The sequence below is a fragment of the Artemia franciscana genome, chromosome 2 (assembly GCF_032884065.1).
Source record: "Artemia franciscana chromosome 2, ASM3288406v1, whole genome shotgun sequence".
Classification (NCBI taxonomy): domain Eukaryota; kingdom Metazoa; phylum Arthropoda; class Branchiopoda; order Anostraca; family Artemiidae; genus Artemia; species Artemia franciscana.
The window spans coordinates 59,030,441-59,054,807 of record NC_088864.1 but is presented as its reverse complement, the minus strand read 5'-3'; the positions used below and the strand labels follow the sequence as shown (position 1 = coordinate 59,054,807).

The 24,367-nt window shown below is 35.2% G+C and overlaps 1 long non-coding RNA gene across 1 annotated transcript; it reads right to left on the bottom strand.

Moving 5' to 3' along the window:
* Positions 1 to 889: 889 nt before the first annotated feature.
* LOC136043852 (uncharacterized) lies at positions 890 to 24,284 on the bottom strand. The gene is made up of 3 exons (XR_010621740.1): positions 24,044 to 24,284; positions 11,711 to 11,809; positions 890 to 1,365 (listed from the first exon to the last, which is right to left on the bottom strand). It is a non-coding gene; the product is annotated as an uncharacterized LOC136043852 (long non-coding RNA).
* Positions 24,285 to 24,367: the final 83 nt, after the last annotated feature.

Here is a 24,367-nt window from a genome sequence, read left to right as displayed (position 1 = left end):
TTCTTCAATAATTTTATTAGGTTCTTAAAAGTTTCCTCTAGGCTTCTCATACAAGCCTAGATACTCATGAAAACGCCCAAGGGTTTTTTGGGGTTAGGATGCACATCCATAGACCAGAAGCTATCGTCAACGCAAAAGTACTGTATACACTGTTATTTGATTTAAAAATTCAATGCATGAAAACGATGCATTTTCGCGAAAGAAAAGACACAATTTTAGAGATCAGATCGGGCATAAGTCGAATCCTCTAAGTCAACAATCTTAAACCAAACAGACTAAATTGAATGAAGAAATCCAGCACAAAAAGAAACGGAAAAGGCCATTAATATGAGTTTTGGAACCCTCATTTAACTCCCTAAAACAATTAGTAGCATTGCCTCTTCAATGAATACGCTATATATTTTCAATTGAAATTATTCTTTACCCGATGGTCAATATATTTGAAAGAATTAATTATTTTAGTCATTTTATGATTGTTATTACTTCGCCATTAGTAAGCATATAGATACAGTAAACCCTGGCAATGGGGTTTTTGGACAAGCAAGATCCCCTTTCCTACTTTTATCAGGTTCACTCTATATACAAAAAAGTCCTAACTACATTTTTTAAGTTTAGCATTAATCCGCAAATATAAAATGGCGGGCCCAAAATAGGTCTGTCGAAACTGTTTTTGAAACATAACCACAATATCACTTTTCCTTCATGGCATCCCCTTCTTAAAAGGGGATGCTTAAAGTTGAAAGTATACAATAGTTGTTCGTGTATAGTAAGTGCTCTTCATAAATTGTTTTGATAAACATAGTTATGTATTTATTTTAATTTTATCTATCTTATACTCCGTCCCTATGAACTATCCCTAGCTCTAAGAACAACAAGCAGTTTGCAAGAATACAAAGAAACAATATTTTATCGATTAAATTTATATTAAAATATAAAATAAAAAAATGTTGTTGTATGTTGAGTCATGAAGAGGTTCTTTGGCAGGAGCAGAGGCCACATAATTGCACAGCTTCAATGAGCAGTAAATTCGTTAGGTGAAGGATGAGCAAAAAATTGAAGCAAAATTGATTAAAAATTTTTTGAGGGTTCTATTTTTTTAGTAAAATATAAAAAGAGGAGCAAAAACAAATATACACAAATTCTACTGAGATTCTATTTAACTTGAGGTTTAGAACCCTTGTTTTTTTTTATTTAAACTTTAAAATTATAAGAAACCAGTTCTGCTGCACTGTCTTTTTATGTAAATATAAGCGTCTATACACAAAAAGACGAATGCAACAGAGAACAGGCTTATACAGAGAAATTTACTTTCCGAAATTTACTGCCCAGCTACTTGAACTTTTCTACTTGCTACTTTTCCAGCATCTAGAAAAGAAAAGAAAAGTCAATCATTTGCAGACAATAGACAATATGTTTTTCAGAACTAAAAAATTTATAAAAGGATACATTTTGAAGACTGGCTAAATACATTACAAGAGCGAAAACCTCGAGATGGTTGCGATGTCTGGTCAAGACCTTTTTTCTTCACATATAATTATGCTTGCTATTAACAACTCCTTTTATACTTTCTTGGAACATTTTGTGATATAGGAAAAGCACAGATACAAATGTGTTCCTAAAAACTGAATTAGTCAATAAAAGATAAATGCTAAATGTGAAAATGAGCACTACCTAAGGAGGGGCGGGGGTAGCATGGATTAGTTTTTGGCGGAAAAGTAATTTTCTGGGCAAAAACTTACATGGGTAGATAAGGTGTGATTTAAAAAATTTACATTTTCTAAGAGCCCCACGGAGATAAAAACCATCGAAAAAGTGATGAAGAACTAATATATTATACAATATATATATATATATATATATATATATATATATATATATATATATATATATATATATATATATATATATATATATATATGTAGCTAAGCGTATTTTACTTATTATCAATTCTGGCACCCCTTTTATTGAAATCCTTGGAAATCAAATTTAGTGAGGTCTTTGGGGATGGTGAGAAGGGTGGTGAACTGTATGAGAGTCAGGAAGGTGTACTACGTGTAACAAGGTCGTAAGAAAGACGCATTTGCACTATCAAGAACGGCTCAGGAGCGACTAGGGCCCAGCGGCCACGGGGCAACTGTTTTGAGACTAGCATTCCTAACTGATTGTGTATGCAACTGTTGTGTGACCATGGCCTTGAGGAAGTGAGGTCCAACCCACGAGGCAAAATAGATGTTACTGGTTTCCAATCAGTCTAAAACCGGTTCCGAATGAGACCCCAGTCATGGTCACAGTTGCGTTGCAGTGCTGTCCCAGACATTTTCGGGAGCTACCGCGTTGATATTGTCCAATTACTTTGGCTCTCAACATGTCAGACCAGGAATTAAACATGAAAGTAGACTAATATCATGATTGTCAAAATGGCTAGTATACAATAACTGAGCAGCTAGGGGTTTTAAGTTTAAACTTTAAGGAGAAGGTTGAGAAGAAAATCGAACTGAATTATAAGAATATATGTGTATCCAGGTAGTCAAAAGAGCACATCTGCAATATCTTAGTAATTTCTAAGGGTATTAAGTTGAAACCTTCAATCATTGGTGAGGATGGTGTCGTACAAAATCAAAGTATACTATATACACCTAAGTAGTCGAAAGGGCACGTCTGCAAAATATCAAGAGCGGCTAAGAGTATTTAGTAGACGCTTTCAGAGGATGCTGGGGGAGGATTCTAGACTAAATCGAAAGACACTATGTGCATCCATTTCGTCAAAATGATGAACCTATAATATAACAAGAATTGCTTAAAGTATAAAGCTGAAACCTTCGGTGCATGTTGAGATAATTCCCGAACAAATTGTCAAAAGACAGTATCCGCAACATGCCACGAACAGCTTTTGATATCAAGTTTAACTTTCAAGGAATGATCAGAGAGCAAATTGAATTCAACGATAAAATACTACCTGCATTCAGGTTGAAAAAAGGGCATATCAAAAATATCCCAGCAACTTCTTAGGGTATTAAGGCGACTTTCAGATAATTGTACAGATGGTACTGATCAAAATCAAAACGCACTATGTGCATCAAGATTGCCAAAAAGACATATTGACAGTATCTCAGGAAGTTCCATGGACCACAGTAGAAACTTTCAGGGAATAAACAAACATTGTACAACAAAGTCAAAAGCAACTGTGAACATAAAGGTAAAAAAAGGGCGCATTTATAATATTTCAGGAACAACTAACAGTATTAAGTAAAAATTTCGAGTGAATATCGAGAGGTATATTGAACTAATTCAGGAGACATTAAGTGCATTATGAATGTCAATATGGCATATATGCAATAACTCGGGAACATTTAAGAGTATTAAGTGGGAACTTTCACCGAAAGTTGAGAGAAATGTTAAACTAAATCAAAAAACACTCTGTCTTGAGGGAATGCCGATGGGGATATTGAACTAAATCGGTGAACTGTATGCATCCAGGGTGTCAAAATGGTTCATCTGCAATACGGCAGGAACGGCTAAGATATTTGAAACTTTCTGAAAATATTGAAGGTGATGTTGAGCTAAATCAAATGACACTATCTCCATCCCGGATATCAGAATGAGACGTCTTCAATAGTTCATATACGGTTAATGGTATAGATTAACGCCTTAAGCAGCCTAGCTGAAACTGTGAGGGAATACTGGACGGAAAGGACAAGTAGATACTAAATTTTGATTTGTTGACCGAAGGGAGCTCATCAGCGACAAAGAATGTTTAAAAAAAAAAATGGTTGTATTGATTCTTAGTTTGAAAGTGAGTGTTATTAGTGTGTTATATTCTTAGTGTGATCTTTTTTTGATCGCATTAAAATTTCAGGCCGTGAAGACACCTCAATAAAAGTTTCAGAACCAAGGGAATCGCAACTGGAAACAAATCTTGTAAGGGATTCTTCATCTCCTTTTCTTTCTTTTTTTTGCAACAAATTGGAACTATAAAAATTTACTCAATTTTTGAAAAAAAGGGAAACACCCCTCCAAGATCATAAAATCTTATTGAAAATCACAACATCAGATACAGCATATCAGAGAACCCTATTGTAGAAGTTCCGGTATTTTATCTGCAAAAATGTGAAATTTTCTAATTTCTTTTTTACCAGAAAAAAGATCACAGATGTGTTTTTTTTTTCAGGGGCAATCGTATTGACCCAGTTGTTCTAGAATATTGGTAGAGGGTTTATTCGAACAAAAATTAAAAGTACAAGTGCCCTTTGATAAGTTAAAAAATCCGTAACTATATGCGCATAGTATTTGCTATTGGGAAGTATGCAAATTTCATTGAGATCCGATCCCTCCTTCGTAAGTTACAAATACCTCATTTTTTCTATTTTTTCAGAATTAACCCTAGCCCCCCCCAACTCCCCAAAACAGAGAATATTCGTTCCGGTTATGGCAATTATGTATCTAGGACTTGTGCTTATTTTTCCCACATAGTTTCATCCCCATCCCTCCACTCTTAAGTGTTTTCAAAGTTTTAGGTTTCCCCCTCCCAACTCCCCGCCCCCGTCACCAGATCCGGTCGGGATTTAAAATAACAGGTCTAAGACACGATATCCTTCTAAACATCAAATTTCATTGAGATCCGATCACCCGCTCGTAAGTTGAAAATACCTCATTTTTTCTAATTTTTAAGCCAGCCAAAGGGCTGGCTGAAACAGCAGCCCAAGTGCTAAGACAAAATGTCGGAAAGCTTGATGGATGGATGGAATATCCGACCAGAGTTGCAACGTTTTCTGTCTACGAATATGTTCCCTGAGTATCGTAAATGTCATACTTAAGCCCTGTCTTAATTGATGTGTCGGCTTGCCTTTAATTGGTAGATTAAATAAGCCGTGGCTTTTTGACTTAAATATAAAGAATTGTCAATTTATTCATATCAGCAAAATGAATCTTTGTCAATTCTATTTTCTTTGAAGCCATCCAATCCTCTTTGTAAATAACGAGTGAGATTTTTTATTTACAGTGAACTAAATTTCAGCACAAATGCTAAGAAATCTGTGGCTAGTTAAGTATATCATTTCCAATCGATCTCCTAAAGCCATAAGATTTCCGTGTGATGGACTTGTTGGTTTTAAGCTCGAAGGTATAATTTCTATATCCTCTCTATATTAAAAAAATATACAACAGTTTTCAAAGACGTCCCACCAAACTTATATCCAGGAGGTGGAATCTTTTTTACGCTTGAAGACTAGCTTACCTAGTTCTCCAAACACTTGCATAAAGAATAAATAGATACGATGCCTTGCAGCCAATAATAACCGATGAGCTCAGCTATGCGAGAAACGGACAATCAAGATAAACTAATAATTTCCCCGATGCGGAATTTTGTTCAAAGGAGTTTTAACACGAGAATTAATAAAGATGACATTATCCGTTATGGTTTGGCCTCTTTTGATAGCACTGAAATTTTCAAAGTTAAGCCTAATCTTTGAAGTAAGAATTAGCAAATGACTGGGTCTTTAAGTGATTTGGAACTAATGCAAAACTGAATAATCTGAAAACATTTTGACCCTTTCAGCAAATGTCATGCTAATGCTACCTATGTTCCCAATTTCGTAGTTTACCGCCCAGCCGATGTACCCTATATTCCAGAAGTGATTTACTCTCACCCCTCATCTAAAGGTAATACGTGTGAGCAACTTCTTTATGTCGTTTCGACTCAGTTGGCTGGTTACATTGAATACTTTCCTAAGCTTTCATCAGGTGCGATGGTGAATTCTATAATCTCTGATGACGTTACTGTTGCAATAAACAAGTTACCTGCTGAAGTGAAAAATCCAGCAAGGTGTAAAAAATTACTTGATAGCCTTTCTGGTCATGATTCAATGACTAGTGTCTAGGCAAATCGGGAAAAATTAGTGATTAAGCTGGATAAAACCGTCTCCAAAGATTTCTGTAATGCCATACCAAACATATTCGAAAATGCTACTGCAAAAGTCATCGCTTGTAAGTACCCTAACTCGCTGTCTATTTCGACACTTACTTTGATGTTTTGCTTTTTAAAGAGTGCCCAGGAGTCGAAGAGACTATGAGGTTCAGGAGCTCTTGTGGTGTAAAACAAAGTTTTGCTAATGCTCAATCGCTGGAGCTGTTACAAAGAGATGGTGTGAAAGTCAAAAAATTTTTGTCTGCAAGTGACAATCATTACAATTATGGGTAGCACAAATAAATTGAAAAAAATCATTGAAATTACAATCTGAAATATCATAGCAATGGATTTATTGTTGCCACATCCGATTGTATTTATTGGAATTTTTTGAGTATATATAGGTTAGAAAAGTCATAATAGTGAACAAAATGTAGGATAACTGTAAGAAATATATGATGGCAACAAATTTATTTTCCATAAAAGAAAAGAAAGAGGAAACATGGAAGGGATTTACATTTAGATTATCTCAGAATAGAACAATCATCACAGGATAAAAGAAAAAAAAAAGAATTAGACAAGTAGTAGAATAATTTTTTTTTTGAATAATATACCTATCTATAAAAAACCCTCTTTCAAACCCTCTTTCAAACTTCTTTTCAAAACATTTTCGGCAATATTTAAGAGTGGTTTGCAGGACACTCCTAGTTTTTCGTTAAAATTCTGTAGAGTTCTTTTGTAGCATAGTTGAGATTCTTCTATAGTATTTTCATTAGCGTTTCTATCTTGGAAATTTGCTCTGGCCTTCAAAACAGAACTTAGAGATACCCATCAAAAAACAACAAGTATTCCAGCTTTGAACACTTCTCCGTCTACCCGATTCTATCACCAACATAAAAGCACCGTTTACACAAATACGATGCTATTTAAAAAAAAATCAATCAAATTAAAATTATGCTTTCTTTTCAGCATAAAGAAGACACAATTTTAAAAATTACGAGCATAAATGCACTCCTGTAAGTAATCAAACTGAAAGAATCGCTTTTCCAATTAACTGCACTATAATTATATTTGAAGTAAGAGACTATTTTATTTATTTTATAATTATTAATCTATTCATTTAGCAGTATAGATTAAAGAGCGCAAAGATACTGCACTTCTTTTTCTAAGATAAAAAACAATGACGAATTCTAGGATTAGAATTATGAGCAAGATTGTCTTTCCAATTTATTCAATCTTTTTATCTGGGTCTCTTCTATAAAACCCAACTCTAAGAACATGAAGGAGTAAGTATATGATAAGCTATAAGAAAACGATATAATAAAGTTCTACTTCAACAAGTTTTTCAATTATTATTAAAATAAAGGAAAAAATAAAATGTCCTGGATTCTTTATTTTTACTGTTTTTTGAATCCAAAAGCGGTTTCTTAGCTTAGGAAGGCCATACAATGAACAAAAGGAGCATACAGGCCATACAAGGAGCAAAAGGAACATACAGGGCACATAAGAATCAAAAGGAGCATACAGGTCATAAAGGAGTAAAAGAGCTTGGATGAGCAGTAAATTCTTCTAGTGAGGGGAGAGCAAAAAAGAGAATTTATTCCAAAAATGTAAAGAGTTCTGTTTCTTTTAAAATTTGAGAAGGGAAGAGAAAGGAGCAAAAGCAAGAATTTCACGGATAATTTAATGAATTTAAGATTGAAAACCTTTGATTTTTATTTGAATTTTACAATTACTTGATGCCTGTTACGTTGCAACGACTTTTTATGTAAAAATAAACGCCATTACACAAAAAGACGGCAACAGCAAACAGTCTTCCACAGAGTTCGTTATGAATTACTGCTCAGCTCTAAAATTCAAAATAGAAAAGGAAAAGGACGTCAATCGATTGGAGATACAAGACAAGGAAAGAAGTGATAAAAAGAAAAAAAGAACAGCTCTAAAACTTAAAACCGACCCTATATATAGAGGACAAAATTAAAATCTGCGTTTGTTTTAGCCATCCTTCGTTTTTAGTTCTACTAAGATGTCCTCACTAGAGGATCATTGGTTGATACTAAACAAGAATGGAGGACAATAAAATCATCAAAAAGATCTTATTGTCTTTTGCTAGGCAAGAACAAAGCATTGGGCAGCAAACAGAACTTTACTGAGTTAAGTAACTGGTAGATGAAACCGAGAAGCCCTAGAAAAGTACAGTATAATCTGTATTTAAGACAGGGAAAGGCTAAGGAATTCCGGTCAGGTTAAAAAGCTTAGAAAAGATACAAAATGTCAAAAAGGGAGCTATAGAACAAGCAAATAGCTAGAAGAACTCATCATATAGGGAACGGAAACCGCATAGTTAAAAAGTGGGTAAGAATTTTACATCGTCAAGATATTTAACACAAACAAAACTTAATCTATGAGACACTAAATATTAATTAGCACATTTTCAAAATAGAACAAAAAACAACCATTAAGTAAAAGCATGAGTTCATTTGATCTGCAAAAAAAAAATAATGTCGTTAGTCATGCGCTTGGACGGTGAAAGAATAGAAAAGAATTTTAGCAAAGCAGGGTCAATGATTATCTCGATTCCATAGAGTTCGTTAGGAATTATTTCTCAGCTCTAAAATTCAACCTTAAAAAAGCTCGTTTTGGCCATCCTTCGTTTTTAGTTCTTCAAAGATGTCCTCGCTTTTATGCTTATAATGTGTTTTATTTTGTTGTACTAAAAATGTAGTTTTAAATGAAAAAACGCCTTACAAGCCTTAGCCAGATTGATTAGCAACTACAGATACAATTTCAATCAACCACATAGAATTTCAACCACAACTAAAATGGAAAGGATGCCTACTTGGAACCTCAAAAAATTTGCCTGATTTTGAAAAAGGTGGGAAATAACCCTAAAGCATCAAGTGATCCTTATAAAAATCTCACCATCAGACCCAGGGTATCAGAGAACCCTCTTGTAAAGGTTTCAAACTCTTATAAACAAAAATGTGATTTTTTCCCGAAAGAAAGATCACGGAAGGATATTTATTATTTCATTTTAAAAATGTTTACTACTCATACTACAACTGTTGCTACATAATAAACAGAGGGTATTACGCTGAAGCTTTCAAGGAACATTTAGACGGACGTTGAACTAAATCAAAACGAACATTTATCATGAATATTGTCAAAAGGGTGACAAATTAATATCTAAAAAACGGCTCAAATTATTAAGTTAGACCTTTCAGGGTCTAAATAGTTCAGACGTCTCTCTGTGACCAAAAGAGGAAATGATAAGAGAAAATGAGAACAATAACCAACGCCATCTAGCTAAAAAAAATCAACATCATACAAGTTTCATCAAAATACTTATTTTTTTAAATGTCTTTTCCTTTTGCCTTAACCTTGATCAGAGATGATTGAGGTATTTCTCCCCAAAAAATAGGCCCATCTGTGTCGCGTTTGTTCTTTAACTAACATAGTCCTTCCCAAACTTACTTCTTCAACCGCCCCTTTTCATGAAAAAATATACCTCAGATCCCCCTGCGGATTATTTACTTTCAAATTTCAATACCAAATAAACAGAAAACAGTAAAAACATAATGCATCTACTTTTTCCGTAAATCAAACTAAAGAAAGCAGGGAATTAGAAAAATCGATGCTATTACTAAAACAATTTTTATTATAAAGTATAACAAAGTAACAAAATTATCTACATTTGTAGATATTATTATTTATTATATATTATTAATATTAGATAATTATTTGTTTTTTAACAAAATCTTTAAACTAGCTGTCGAACTTAGAATAGAAAAGTAATACAAAACAGTTCAAATATGCAAAATCATCTCATTGAGGAAGATGAAACTTGTTTGCTGCTAATTTAGCTAGACTTGGGGCAATAGTAGTCTTATGACACCTGTCCTATTCTGAAAAATAATTTTTTTTGTGTATTTGAAAATTAAAAAATAAAATAAAATTACAAAAATAACAAAAAACCTTAAGATAATGGTCCAACATTTAAAAACGTCTTGTTTTCAGACTGACAAGTTTTTTCAACTGAAAGTAAATAGCAACATTAAAAATTAAAACGAACAGAAATTAATACCTAAATGAAAAGAACTGGTGACAAATGTAAAACTGAAAAGAATCCCTAAGAAACCGAAGGGAAGGGATTCGAAGTCAAGAAGGTTCCGGGAATACGAAGGACTGCGAAGACAATGAACCGTCTTAATCTCTCATGATTACCATTTCTTCTTCTTCTTCGAATAGACGGCTCTTGAATAGAAAGAATAGACACAAGATCTATTCCTCGTATGCAATCTTAGAACCAGTTTGTTCAGAAACAAAAGATTGCCGTGGTTTAGAAAAATATTTATTTTGAACAGTCTTTCCCCACGTATTACACACACTTACTCTATATCACCGTTATTCAGAGACATCTGAGCCTTTCTAGTGAATTATAGTCTATCCCAAAGCACTTTATAAGCCCATAAACACTATTACAATAAGCCAGATTACCTTCTTTGAAGAAAAACTGAGCAAATTCTCTCTCTCGAAGCATATACCACAAAATTGAGGTCCCAGATGTTAGTAGATTTTGTTTTCTAGCCTTAATTTTTATTAATTTAGCTGTATCTTTAGAAGCACCAACATGTTTCACTTGGTCGTTGATCCTACTTTGAGAAAAAAGTTGAAATTCATTGTCAACAGGAAAAATTTGAACTAGATTTGTTTTAGGAAGATAATAAGTCCGAGTTCTTCGACTCGCTCAAGATGTAGGGGAAGATCCTACTACACACCAAGATGAGTAAGAAATATGCGAGGAAAACTTTTAGGGTAGCACCAAACTTTTGTCAGCGAAGCCACATTGAACCTATTTCTGCCTTTGAAGCAGCATCTCTCTCGCAGAACATCTCAAGCTTCTTCTCTGTTACGGCATTTCCAGCTTGTAATTTGTGTTTGGTTGAAATTGATCCAGTGAGTCTGAACTGACATGGGTTTAGCACAGTAGACGTGCTCATCTTGTTCCTTTTTGGTAACATGTTGAAGAAAAAAACCTTTTTTGGCAACAGAGTGTATTTTTGCATATTTTGCAGTAAAATGCAACTGTCACAGTCACTACTCTTGGCAATCCACCCTTGAACTATGCGTCCAGTCCTGTCTTCCCTACCAAACCAGTTTTTCAAAAATTTCTTCTTAACCATCACTCGAAGTGGCCTGATAAGAGAACAGGTGCTAGAATGTATTTAGAAAGCCTTGTCATCGACTTATATGTTGATGCAAACAAGCATAAACTCATAAAGCTAGTGAAAGACACTTATTCCTTCTATTGTTTTGGCATCCCCTATACTAATAGATCTTCATTTGTACCCTCTACAGGCAACAGCCAAACACTAAAAGAGAAGCAAATATTGTAAACATAACTTAAGAACCTGGGCCAAAATGTCCATCTTCTAATCAAGCAATTTGGGTGGATGCTCAGTGAACGGAGGACTATGAACAGCTATGGGAGGATTATGTATCAAGAACGAACTTACCTTTTCTAGGAACTTGAATCCCCAACCTTCCGTTAGCTCACTAAACGGTCGAAAAAAAACCCTCAAGACATGAACAAAAACGTGACATAAAGTGACTACAGCCGGTCCCTGCATGAACATATATCAGGGTCGTTCCTAGGGTTGGCGGTGCCCTGGGTAAAATTAACTACAGCACCTCCATCTCCCTTTCCCGGATCAAACAAACTAAAGTTGCTTTTCCAAGAAGCAACACTGCTTCTCATAAGAACACTGGACTACCCACAACATAAAAAGTAATAAGTGAAAAACTTACTGTACAAACTTCCTTGTACAATTTACTTTTTTCTTCAATTTTCTTTAAGATGCTTTCTTTATAGACTTCTTCTTGTTTTACCATTTCTTTAAGCATTTCCTAAGGAAAATAAAGTATTTGAGACTGACAAATATAATAGAAATTAAATAGTACATTGAGCACAATACAAGATCGCCAACAAATAAAAACCCCATAAAAGAACAAACACATGTATAATGTGAGTTATACTATATGGCAAAAAAAAAAAAAAAAAAAAAAAAAAGGCCACGTAATTTCAATTTTCCTAAATCAAGGGAAAATGGCAGTGAACACTGAAAAAATGAGCCATATAGAACCATAAAGGTAAAGATATCCTAACTGACCCGTTTCTGTGAACGCTTGAATTATGTAGATTATCCCTACTTTGACAGAATATTTGAAGAAAATAAATTTCAGCTGGGGGGGGGGGGTGTATTTTATTATTTGATCTTTTTTGATATTTTACATTATTTACTCATAAAGTATTTGCAAGCAAATACAAATCAAATAACAGCAAAATTGTCTTCTCAAGATTTGAGAAATACATTCTCCTATACATTTTTGTGGATTAACACCCTTGTAAGAAGGGAGATACCATTTGCAACTACTTAGTATTCCCAACTCTGACAATATTTCTTAAACTAGTCATTCTCAAACCTATTACAATTCCTTGGCTAATTATTGGCGTATCATTTATTAACTAATAATATTAAATTAATGTTATGTTTGAATACATCTCTTGCAAAAAAACTTTCAGTAGGTAGGTTTAAAGATTAGTTTTATTTGCAACGCATTTGGTATAGTTATGGTTGTGAAACAAAAAACAGCCAATATTTATATCTTTCTGCTTGCAATTTCTTTTTACTAAAATTAACAGCTTGGAGATAATAATTAGAAAGTGATTGTCAAGATTTGAAATAAAAAGCTGGATATTTCGAACACATATACAGCGTTCATCATCAGCAGTAAAACTAAAAGACAGGAATAAAAATAAACAAAATTTATTATTTTTTTCCAATGCAACAGCGGAAGCAAATCTCTTTGACCTTTCCGGTTCCGGTTCATTAGATTTATCTGACATTTTATGCTGACAGAGGTCATAGCTCTTAGGTGAGGTGATATTAACTTTATTTGACCTCAGTAAATAATCATAAATTGAGTTCAATGCAAATTCACCTGTATCTCTGTTTATAGAATTATTCTTGAATAATTTTTTTTCTGATTTCGATTGTTTCCTTGAAAATTTGCTTTAAATTTTGGTCCCTAGAGATCCCAGAAACATTTTCAAACAAAATAAAATGATTTGGAAAATTATAGATAGGTGCCGAGAGGGCCGATGTGAAATCTCCAGGTTTGGTATTTTGCTTTAAAGCCGATGAAATAGAATTATGATGTTGTAGCAATCTCATTTTTAAATTCTGGCTAGTACGTCCCACATAAGAGCTTCCACGAGTACAAGGGATTTTATAAACCCCACTTTGTTGCTCTACGGATGTCCGACCATTTCCAGAATTTAACAAGAGCTAAGAGCTAATATGGCACTTGTGACGAGGCGAGAAGAGCTAAGAGCCAAGAGATCATATGGTATGAGCTCTAACAAAATTCTGTGAATCAATAGATTGATTTTAAAAGGAAAATAAGAGGCTTAATGCCGGTCAAGATTTAAAATTAGAGCTCTGAGTCACGATGTCCTTCTAAATATCAAAATTCATTAAGATCCGATCACCCACTCGTAAGTTATAAATACCTAATTTTTTCTAATTTTTCCTCTCCTTTCAGCCCCCCAGATGGTCGAATCTGGGAGAACGACTTTATCAAGTCAAATTGTGCAGCTCCCTGACACGCCTATCAATTTCATCGTCCTAGCAAGTCCAGAAGCACCAAACTCGCCAAATCACTGAACCACTCCCCCAAAGAGAGCGAATCCAGTGCGATTCTGTCAATCACGTAGCAAGGAAATTTGTTTATTCTATCCACCAAGCTTCATCCCGATTCCTACACTCCAAGTGTTTTTCCAAGATTTCCCCCTCCAACTCCCCCCAATGTCAAAAGATCTGGTCAGGATTTGAAATAAGAGCTCTGAGACCTGAATTCTTTCTAAAAACCAAATTTTATTAAGATCCGATCATCTATTCGTAAGATAAAAATACCCCAATTTTCACGTTTTTCAAGAATTCCAGTTTCCCCCTCCAACTCCCCCCAACGTCACAGGATCTGGTTGGAATTTAAAATAAGAACTTTAAAGCACAAGATCCTTTTAAATATCAAATTTCATTAAGATCCGGTCACCCTTTTGTAAGTTACAAATACCTCAATTTTCAAAATTACCCCCCCCCCCTCCAATTCCACCAAAGAGAGCAGATCTGGTCCGGTTATGTCAGTCACGTATCTTAGACAAGTTTTTATTCTTCCCATCCAGTTTCATCCTGATCTCACCGCTTTAAGTATTTTCTAAGATTTCTGGTCCCCCCACCCAACTGCCCCCCCCCCCCAATTACGCTTGATCTAAGTCGAAAATCTTCTGAGAAAAAAGGAATAAAACAAGAGCTATGAGCTCATACGGCACTTGTGACGAGGTCGGAAGAGCCAAGAGCTCATATGGCTTGAGCTCTAGCAAAACAATAAGAATCAATAGATTATTTTCAAAGAAAAATGAGGCTTAATGTTGGTCGGCATTTAAAATAAGAGCTCTGAGACATAAGGTCCTTTTAAATATCAAAATTCATCAAGATCCGACCACCCAGTCACAAGTTGACAAGTGACATATCCCAGTCATAAGTTAAAAATGCTTCATTTTCTATTTTTTCCGAATTAACCGGCCCCCCACCCCCCAGATGGTCAAATTGGGAAAACGACTATTTCTAATTTAAGCTGGTCTCGTCTCTGATACGCCTGCCAAATTTCATCGTCCTAGCTTACCTGGAAATGCCTAAAGTAGCAAAACCGGGACCGACAGACAGACAGACCGACAGAATTGGCGATTGCTATATGTCACTTGGTTGATACCAAGTGCCATAAAAAGGTAAAAGGATATGGCATTAGACTATACAGTACGTACCGGCGGTGCTGATCTCCGTTTCTTGGCCCTTCAGCCAGGAAGTACAATGGGGGGTTGGGGGCCAGCCATCCTGTGCTTTCGCACACACTTCCTGTTTACCTTCCCAAGGTTTCTCCAGGTACCTATTTAGAGCTGGGTCGACTCTGGCTAAGCTTACAGAGTCACGCCATTGACCCCCGTCCGAAACTGAACAATTAGGTATACTGGGATTCGAACCCACGTCCTCTCAGACAAAGGATCCCGAATCCAGCGCACCAACCCACTCTGCCAGGACGGCTGTTAAGAGCGAGTAACCGCTGTTAACCGCAAGTAAAGAAAGACTCAGCCCAATAGTAACTAAAACTAAACAATAGCCAATAGCTCATATGGCACTTGTGAGTCTTAGATACTTAATTCTCATAACTGGACCAGATCTGGACTCTTTGAGGCAGTTGGGGAGGGTAAATCATGGAAATTAAAGCATGTTTATCAAAGGCCTAAGAGCCTTTGGGAGAATAGTAAATGTAATATTGTATGTGTTTTTCATGTTGAATAAATCTTATCGTATCTTACGAATGGGTGATAATATCTTATTGAAACTTGATTTATAGAAGTCTCATGTCTCAGATCTTCCATTTTCAACCGTCCGAAACTGAAGAATTGGGTACACTGGGATTCGAACCCACGTCCTCTCAGACAAAGGATCACGAATCCAGCGCAACAACCCACTCGGCCAGGACGGCTGTTAAGAGCGAGTAACCGCTGTTAACCGCAAGTAAAGAGACTCAGCCCATTAGTAACTAAAACTAAACAATAGCCAATAGCTCATATGGCACTTGTGAGTCTTAGATACTTAATTCTCATAGCTGGACCAGATCTGGCCTCTTTGAGGCAGTTGGGGAGGGTAAATCATGAAAATTAAAGTATGTTTATCAAAGGACTAAGAGCCTTTGGGAGAATAGTAAGTGTAATATTGTATGTGTTTTTCATGATGAATAAATCTTATCGTATCTTACGAATGGGTGATAATATCTTATTGAAACTTGATTTATAGAAGTCTCATGTCTCAGATCTTCCATTTTCAATTCGGGACACAGGGGGGTGGGGGGGGGGGGGTGACGGAAATCTTGGAAATCAAAAATCTCGGAAGTCCTAGAGTGGAGAGATCGAGATAGTGCTTGATGGGAAGCATCTGACTAGTTCTTGTTACGTGATTGACATAACCGGACAAGATTCGCTCCTTTTGGGGGAGTTGAAGGGGTTTCTGTATTTTTGGTGAGCTCGAGAATAAGTTCAAGCTATAGATACGTGATTGACGTAAGCGGACCGGATCTGATCCCTTTGGGGGAATTGGAGGGATTTCTAGTTCTTTGACGAGTTGGGTCCTTCTTGACGTTTTAGGACGGAAATATCAATAACTCTATTACTGAGTTTAATTTTAGGTTCTGACCTCGTTATTTTCTTTTTTGGTTTCATTTCTTGCTTAATATATTCTTCGTATTCATATTTGGTATCTTATAAATCCTCGCAGTAGCACCAAAAGGTGGTATCAAAGATTAAAAGTCAAAGAAAAGAAAAATAAGAATGGAGCTTTATCAGGCCAATGAAAATAATGGACAAGAACTAAAACAAAATTTCAGAAGGACAGCTGCTGAAAAAAAAAAAGATTCAAAGAGACATATTCATATTTTCTGAACCTTCTTTAGTATTTTGGATTCCTATTTTTGAGTTGAATGAAAGTAGTTCCTATAAATTCATTTAGGCTATCAAATGCAGTAGATACAACACCTACTTTTAAAATGTACCTTAGTATTTTAGGTTCCCATTTTTGGGCTGAATGAATGCAATTACTACAATTGCATTTGGGCTATCAAAAGCAGTAGATATGACCCCTAATTTTTGAATAAAAAATGGGTCTAGGCACCTCCCTTAGTATTTTGGGTTCCTATTTTTGGGTTGAATGAATGCAGTTCCCATAATTTCATTTAGGCTATCAAATGCAGTAGATATGATAGCTATTTTTTTAATGGGTTCTATGGACCTCCCTTAGTATTTTGGGCTGAATGAATGCAGTTAAGTGAACTGATCCAACCTATTAGCAAAAATGACCACCTCGCCATTGAATTAGTGGACATGAAAAAAAAAATGATATTTAGACTACAAGGCGATTAGGGTCACATTAAGGCATATTAACTGGGAGTTGACCCACCGGGGTGGGATCAACAGGCAGTGGGAGACATTCTGGGCTCTACTCATAGAAACTAGGCAACAGAACACAGAAAGTATTACCCCTGTACCTAAGAGCTTACCATACATGACAGCTAGCATAAGACAACAAAGAAACTTAAAGAAACGCCATTGGAAAAGCGAGGCCATTATGAAAAATATGTCAAAGCCCATAATGAATGAAGGAATACCACCAAACAACTATACTATAACTTTGAGACAAGCCTCACCTACCAAAGAAAGTTGAGCCCTAAAAAATTCTTATCATGTATCATTGAATTCTCGATATGTAGCAAGCACATAACACAACCAGATAAATTATCAAATAAATTTCGGCGGTAGATCCATAAAATGCTAAACAACAAGTGATGGAAACGAAGTCATTGGCACCTATAATATTGCTGATCTTCTGAATGAGCAATTTGCATCAGTCTTCAGAAATGAACCTGATAATGCTCCCATTGCCAACTTAAAAAGTACAACATCCAGAAGAAAATGAGTTGCATTAAAGTTACTGCTTTGATGGTTGAAAAACAGCTCAAAAGCCTGGATATCAACGAAAGTGCTGGTCCTGATAACATTCATCCTTGTCTGCTAAAAGAAGCTGCTTGTGAAACTGTCCCTGCACTATCTATACCTTTTCAGCATAACCTTGATCATATGTATGTCACCTCCCAATGGAAACTAGCCTATTTACCACCTATCTTTAAAATGGGGGACAGATCCAAAGCTGAAGTTTATAGAAGTATCAGCCTCACGTCTGCTGTTGCAAAAGTCCTTGAGAGGATTGTTAATGATGCACTTCTTCAACACCTTGTTACTAATGAAATTACCTCCAACAGGCAGAACAGCTTTCTCACTGTAGAAACTAACATTCTAGACACTTACTTACAGGTTACCCAGTTACTGGACAAATATCTTCTGGTTGATTTATTTCTTTTAGAACTAGCCAAAGCATTCAACAATATCCCACAAAATCAGCTTCGTTTTAAGTTAGTAGCAGTAGGGATCCACCATGAATTAGTAGACTGGCTAATGGACCTCCTGGCTGGTAGATCTCAGGCTATATGGCTGTTCACGACATACAGCAAATTTACCAACTCCCAGCCCTGTAATGTTCTACGCGGTGCTCCCCAGGGAACAGTTTAGGGACCCACATTGTTTCTTCTTTATATAAATGATAAGATAACCAAAGTCAGCAACCACTTAACCCTTTATGCTGGTGACTCAAAACTATTTAATGTACCTGATAAATCATCAATACAATCTGACCTTGACCGCATTCAGGCATGGGCAGATGGGTGGCTTCTCTCTTTCAACATATCAAAATCCATCACCATTCATTTTGGTCACAATGATCCACTACAACAATACAGTAGGAATGATAACCAGACATCATCCCCCATTCCTCTCTAAACTTGCACCACTGACAAAGACCTGGGAGTCACTATAAATAATCTTCTGAAGTTCCATGAACACTGCACAAACTGTTTCCAAAACAAATTTTAGCCTTGGACTTCTTAAAAGAATACTTCCTAGCCAATCACATGGAATCTTCTTGAAGCTATACAAGGCAATTTTGAGACCTTGTACTTGACTTTGGAACTTGCCTTGCTGGTCCTTTTTACAAAGGTGATATACAGTTGATTGAAGGCGTACAAAGAAGGGCCACCAGGTGCATCCCAGGATTTGGTAAGAAATCATATAATGAAAGGCTATCTAACATAAAGCTCTCATGTTTGACCTTCCAATGCAAGCAGAGTGACATGCAACGCATATATAATCAGTCACGTATCTACAACATTTATAAGCATTTTCCAAGATTTCTGGTTTCTCCCTCCAGCTCCCCCCAATGTCAACAGATCTGGTCAGGATTTGAAATAAGAGCTCTGAGATACAAGTTCCTTCTAAATATCAAATTTCATTAAGATCTGGTCACCTGTTTTTAAGTTAAAAATACCTCAATTTTTCTAGCTTTTTCAAATTAACAACCCCCCAGCTCCCAAAAGAGAACGGATCCGTACCATTTATGTCAATCTCGTATCTATAACTTGTTCTTATTCTTCCCATCAAGTTTCATCCCAATATCTCCACTCTAAGCGTTTTCCAAGATTTCTGTTTCCCCCCTCCAGCCCTGTATGTCCCCGGATCTGATTCAAATTGAAAATGGAGCATCTGAGATGTAAGATTCTTCTATATATCAAGTTTCATTGAGATCCGATCACCAATTCTTAAGATAGCTTAAATTCATGTTTTTCCAAGAATTCTGGCTTCCCCCTCCAACTCCCTTCGATGTCACTGGATCTGTTCGGGATTTAAAATGAGTGAGATTCATCATCCTAGCTTGCCTTGAAGTGCCTGAAGTAGCGAAACCAGGTCAGACAGACAGACTGACAGAATTTGTGATTGCTATATGTCACTTGGTTAATACCAAGTGCCGTAAAAAGTATAAAACAGGTCATTGTGAAAAATAGGCTATGTCATAGCCCAAAAATAAGGACTCTTGCCTAGCAACTGTACTGCAAAATTCTAAATGAGCATTTTGTTAGTCTTCACCAATAAACCAGATAATACAGTGAATTCTAAACAAGATTTGGAATCTTGGAAAGGGTTTAGGTTAAAAAAATGAAACTTTCAGTGAGGGGTCTACAGACTAAAGTATGTCCTAAGATAGTATTTTGAAGTACCTATCTCCACTCCTTCTCCCCGTTTGAGGGCACTGACCTTTGATTACATTTAAATATCTGTTATGAAAGCAAAACCTTGCAAAACAGATATGCTGCTTAAATGAAGCACAAGAAGATTTTTCAGCTTCACAACTTTGCTCAATCCCAATTTATGAGGTTTCCAAGATCTACAAATGCAATCCCTAAATTTATACATACATATGTAAAAACATTAACATAAGAAAAAATTCTGCTCAAATAACAGGAGTTACATTTTTGAAACTAAAACCAGAGACAAAGAAGATGAAGATTAGGGTATAATGTTGTTTTGTTAAGATTCCAATAGGTAGTAACAAAGATGAGACAAGCCTTTCATGTCCAAGGGTGAATTCTGTTAGGCCTTAAAGATTTGTTCTGGTTTAGATTTTTCAGTCTAGCCTCAGTGGTATATTTACTGCCAGTAATTAGTAACACTGGTTTCTCAACTGTAGTTTAGTTAGGTACAGGTACTTAGGGTGATTGGGAAGTGGATCTCTATCTGGGGTAGTGAAGACTTTTTGGAACTGATTGTTCAGTGTCTCAGCTATTCTATGGGCCTGGTAATAGCAGGGATCAGCTGCAGTCACCTTTTCATTGAATTTGTCACTGAAGTCACATTTTTGTTCACCTTTCGAGCTTTTCGTTAAGCAATTTTAGTCAACTAAAATATGGTTAGAAATTCAAGTTCCTAGAAAAGGTAAGTTCACTCCTGATAAATAATCCTCCCAGAGCTGCTCACAGACCTCCATTCACTGAGCATCCACCCAGATTACTTTCTTAGAAGATGGACACATTGGCCCAGATTCTGGAGTTATATTTCTAGTATTTGCTTCTCTTTTTGGGTTTGGCTGATTCCTATATAGGGTACAAATTAAGACCCATAAGTTTAGGGGATGTCAAAACATGAGAAGGAATAAGCATTGGCTTTATGAGTTATACTTGTCTGCATAAATATATGTTGGCGAGGAAGCTTTTGAGCATCCACTCCAATACCTGTTCTTTTTTCAGATCACTTTAGTAGGGGTTTAGCTAAGCATGTGATACCTTGGATATGAAGGAAGATTTGTTTCATGAGGAAGAATTAGCACCAGTAAAAAAAAAAAGCTCCAGGTGCTGACTGGAGTGGGAGGGTGTCACAACATAAGATTTAAAGGAAATAGAAGATTCCTGGAGGGTGTAAAGAAGGAGGCTTTGAATAGATTGGGATGGAGAATTGTGCATAGCTGGGCTTGCCTTAAGCAGCCAGTTGCTGTGGTGAATTGTGAGTAGAAGTAGTTTGCACAATCTTAAACAGGGGTAGGGTTAGAAAAACAAAACTTCCAGTAATAAAACCAGGGCCACAAACATACTCTGGGAAGGTATTGTCAAGCTTCTATGTTAACCCTCTTCTCATTTCCAAGTCTTAGAAATTTGCCTACTTGACAGAGCCTGTTGAAATTTCAACTAAACATAATTTTAACTTAATTTCAGTGATCATTTTCTTTTTATAGGCTTTAGTTCTGAGAATCCAATCCCTGTTAGTTGAAAAGAATTTTAAACCATATCAATTGGTTTTTTCAAAATTTAGGAAATGTATTTGCATATTTTTCAAACCACATAAATTGGGATTGAGCTAAGTTGTGAAGCTAAAAAATTGTTTAGTATTCCACTGTATTATTTGCCTTTATTGCTATTGTATCATCTGAACTCACCCTAGGAGGGCACTGGTCAAAAAGAAATGGGCACCAGAACTAGATGCCTACACAAAAAACAATTTGAAGACAATTATTTATGTTAAATGCCTCCATTAGCCTCTCTGAAACTGGTGGAAACAAGACTTGAAATTCCACCACACAATATTTAACCATAATGGATGTACTACTCAGATATTGTGGTCTGAAGTTTTTTTTTTACAAATAAAAAATCCTAGATACTATGAATAAACTAAGATATAATAACAATAGGTAAAATAGCAAGGCTGGGGAACTAGATGTCCCTTTATCTTCTAAAACACAATATTGCCTTGTAAGAGTTTTCCTAAACCATGCTTTTTTCCTAGTGATTTTGTTGCAAGTTTAGATTTTTTTATGGGCATTCAAAAATCAAAACAATATAAATTTAAGAATAAAATTTCTTTAAATCTACTAGGCTATTTATCTAATATAACACTAAATGCACTGGTAAATTTATAGCTAACAGTATAACTGGCTTTGGTATAAAGTGAACATACCACTCAATGCCTTTTTTATGCTCTCTACAAAAATAATAATTACTTCTAATAAAAATTCAGATTTAAGCACCTTTTTTAGCTCTTAAAAATGACAAATTTTCAAAATTATGACAGTTCATATAAATGACTTATTAATAAAGTGAACATACCTCTTGATGCCTTTTTTCATGTTATTTAAGAATATAATAATTGCTTCAATTGCAAATTCAAATTTCAGCACTTTTTGAGCTCTTCAAAAAGACAAATTTTCAATTTAGAGTATGACTTATTGCTCATTTTCTGCAAAATAATACTAAGTTTTCACAGCGCCATTTATAGGCTAAATAATTTATTCTAATTCAGAATTTTTAACATAACTTAAAAAAATAATTTTTAAAATGATGAAACATTCTGTGAGTCAACATCATATGGTTTTGAGATACAGTCAGTGTATTTAAGCCTATATGAATCACATTTTTGTCACAGGAACCCAAACAAAATAGGAATGTAGGCAATTAGAAAACCTAATCATATTAGTTAAATCTGTGGTTTATCAAGATTCATTATCTTCCCTCAATTCTTTAAGTTAGCTTACTTGACAAAAAGACTGAATTGAACTGAATTAGTGTTCCATGGAGGCTATTTTTACTATAGATGGTAAAATTCTAGCTAATGACTTCTTGCTAAAAAGCAGTTAGGTTAGGAAAATGAAACTTTTGGGGATGGGTCTACAGGCTAAAGTATATCTTGGGAAGGTACTTTGAAGTACCCACCTCCACTCCCTCCCCCTCTATAGGGCCCTGAAAAATGCATACATGACATATCAATACCTATTGATATTTTGACAAAACATTTTACCTTAATTTTCTGCTACCAGTTACTTTTACTCTGCCTTTAATTCTGACAAAGCAATTCCTGTTATTTGCATAGAATAGCCAAAGCAATAGCCTATCAATGTTTTTCTAAATTTAGGAAATGTATTTGAAAGTTTGTCAGTTTTAAGATCTCAAAAAGTGCTTAAATATGAATTTTTGGTCCATGTTAGTAATACCTGAACAATTGTTTTGGGTCATGAAACTATTGTTAATAGATGCATTTTGACTTTTTGAACATCTTTTCTCTTACAAAACTACCACAAACTCACCATTATGGAGTTATTCCAGCCCAAATATTCTTGTATTTATACATATAGAATTGCAATCACTTCCATTTTTGTTGATTGTATATTTGAAATTGCAAATCTATATTAGTTTAGAAACAAATTTTGGCTATGTATTAGCACATTAAGAGGGTGGGGGTGAAACATAGCATATATTAAATATGTAAACTAACCATTGCTGTATTTAATATATGCTATGCTTTACCCCCCCCCCCTAATGCTCAAATATATAATAACTCCATAATGGTGAGTTCACAGAAGGCTAGTTTTGCAAGAGAAGAGATGTTCAAAAAGTCAAAATGCATTTATTAACAAGTTTTATGACCATAACAACTGTTCAGGTAACACCAACATTCACTGAAATTTCCAATAGAAGTGACTAGGCCTATTTCATTTGTAAACAGTATAAAGAAAGGTATTGAGTGGTATTCTCACTTTATTGGTAAGTCAAAAGTAGCCTATGGACAGTCATATATTTACTGAATTTTATCCAATTAAAGTTTTCAGTTTCACAACATTGCTGAATCTCAATTTACAAGGATTCAAGGATCTGTCAATACATTTCTTACTTATAGAAAAAAATTAATATGGCTTAAAATTCCACTCAAATAACAGGATTTACATTTTCAGAACTAAAACTAAAGAAAATGAAAGTGATGAGTAAAAATTAAGGCAAAATGTTGTTTTGTCAAAATTTCAATAGGTTTAGACCTATCAAGTAGCCTAGGCAGATTCCCATACCTTAGAAATTGGAAGAAGGTCAGAACAATAACTTATAACCTTCTAAAAGAATAATTTTGATCCTGGATTCATTGTGCTAGCCTACTGCAAGTTTGTGTTCCTTTAATCCCTTCTCCAGATAGCAAAAAGTAGCCTACCTCGAATTTTATCCAAATTTAAATAGCCTTAAAAATCAAATGGTTGTTTATATTTGATGTGATTTTGCACTATTAATCTAGATCCTATAACTCCTCAAATTAATGGGATTGTATTTTCAAACCTGGTCAGATGAAAGCATGGATTAGGGTGGAAAAATCTTGGCAGGTCTAAGTAGGCTTTTCAACTTTGAGCAGGCAATTTCATTCCTGACATTATGCCACTTCCTTACTCTCTCTGACATTTAATGTATCAAAAATAAGACAAGTGGTCAATCATCGAAGTTTAGTTGGAGTTGGTGATTTTCAGTTTTCCAAGGGAAAGAAAGGGTTTCCACCTTGTGAAAAAAAAATCTTTTGTGAATGGTCTTGCTCTTTTGATGCCAAACTTTTAACAGCGCCCTGTTTTAATGGTCTTTTTTAGTACATCCTTTTTATCCAAGAGTTTG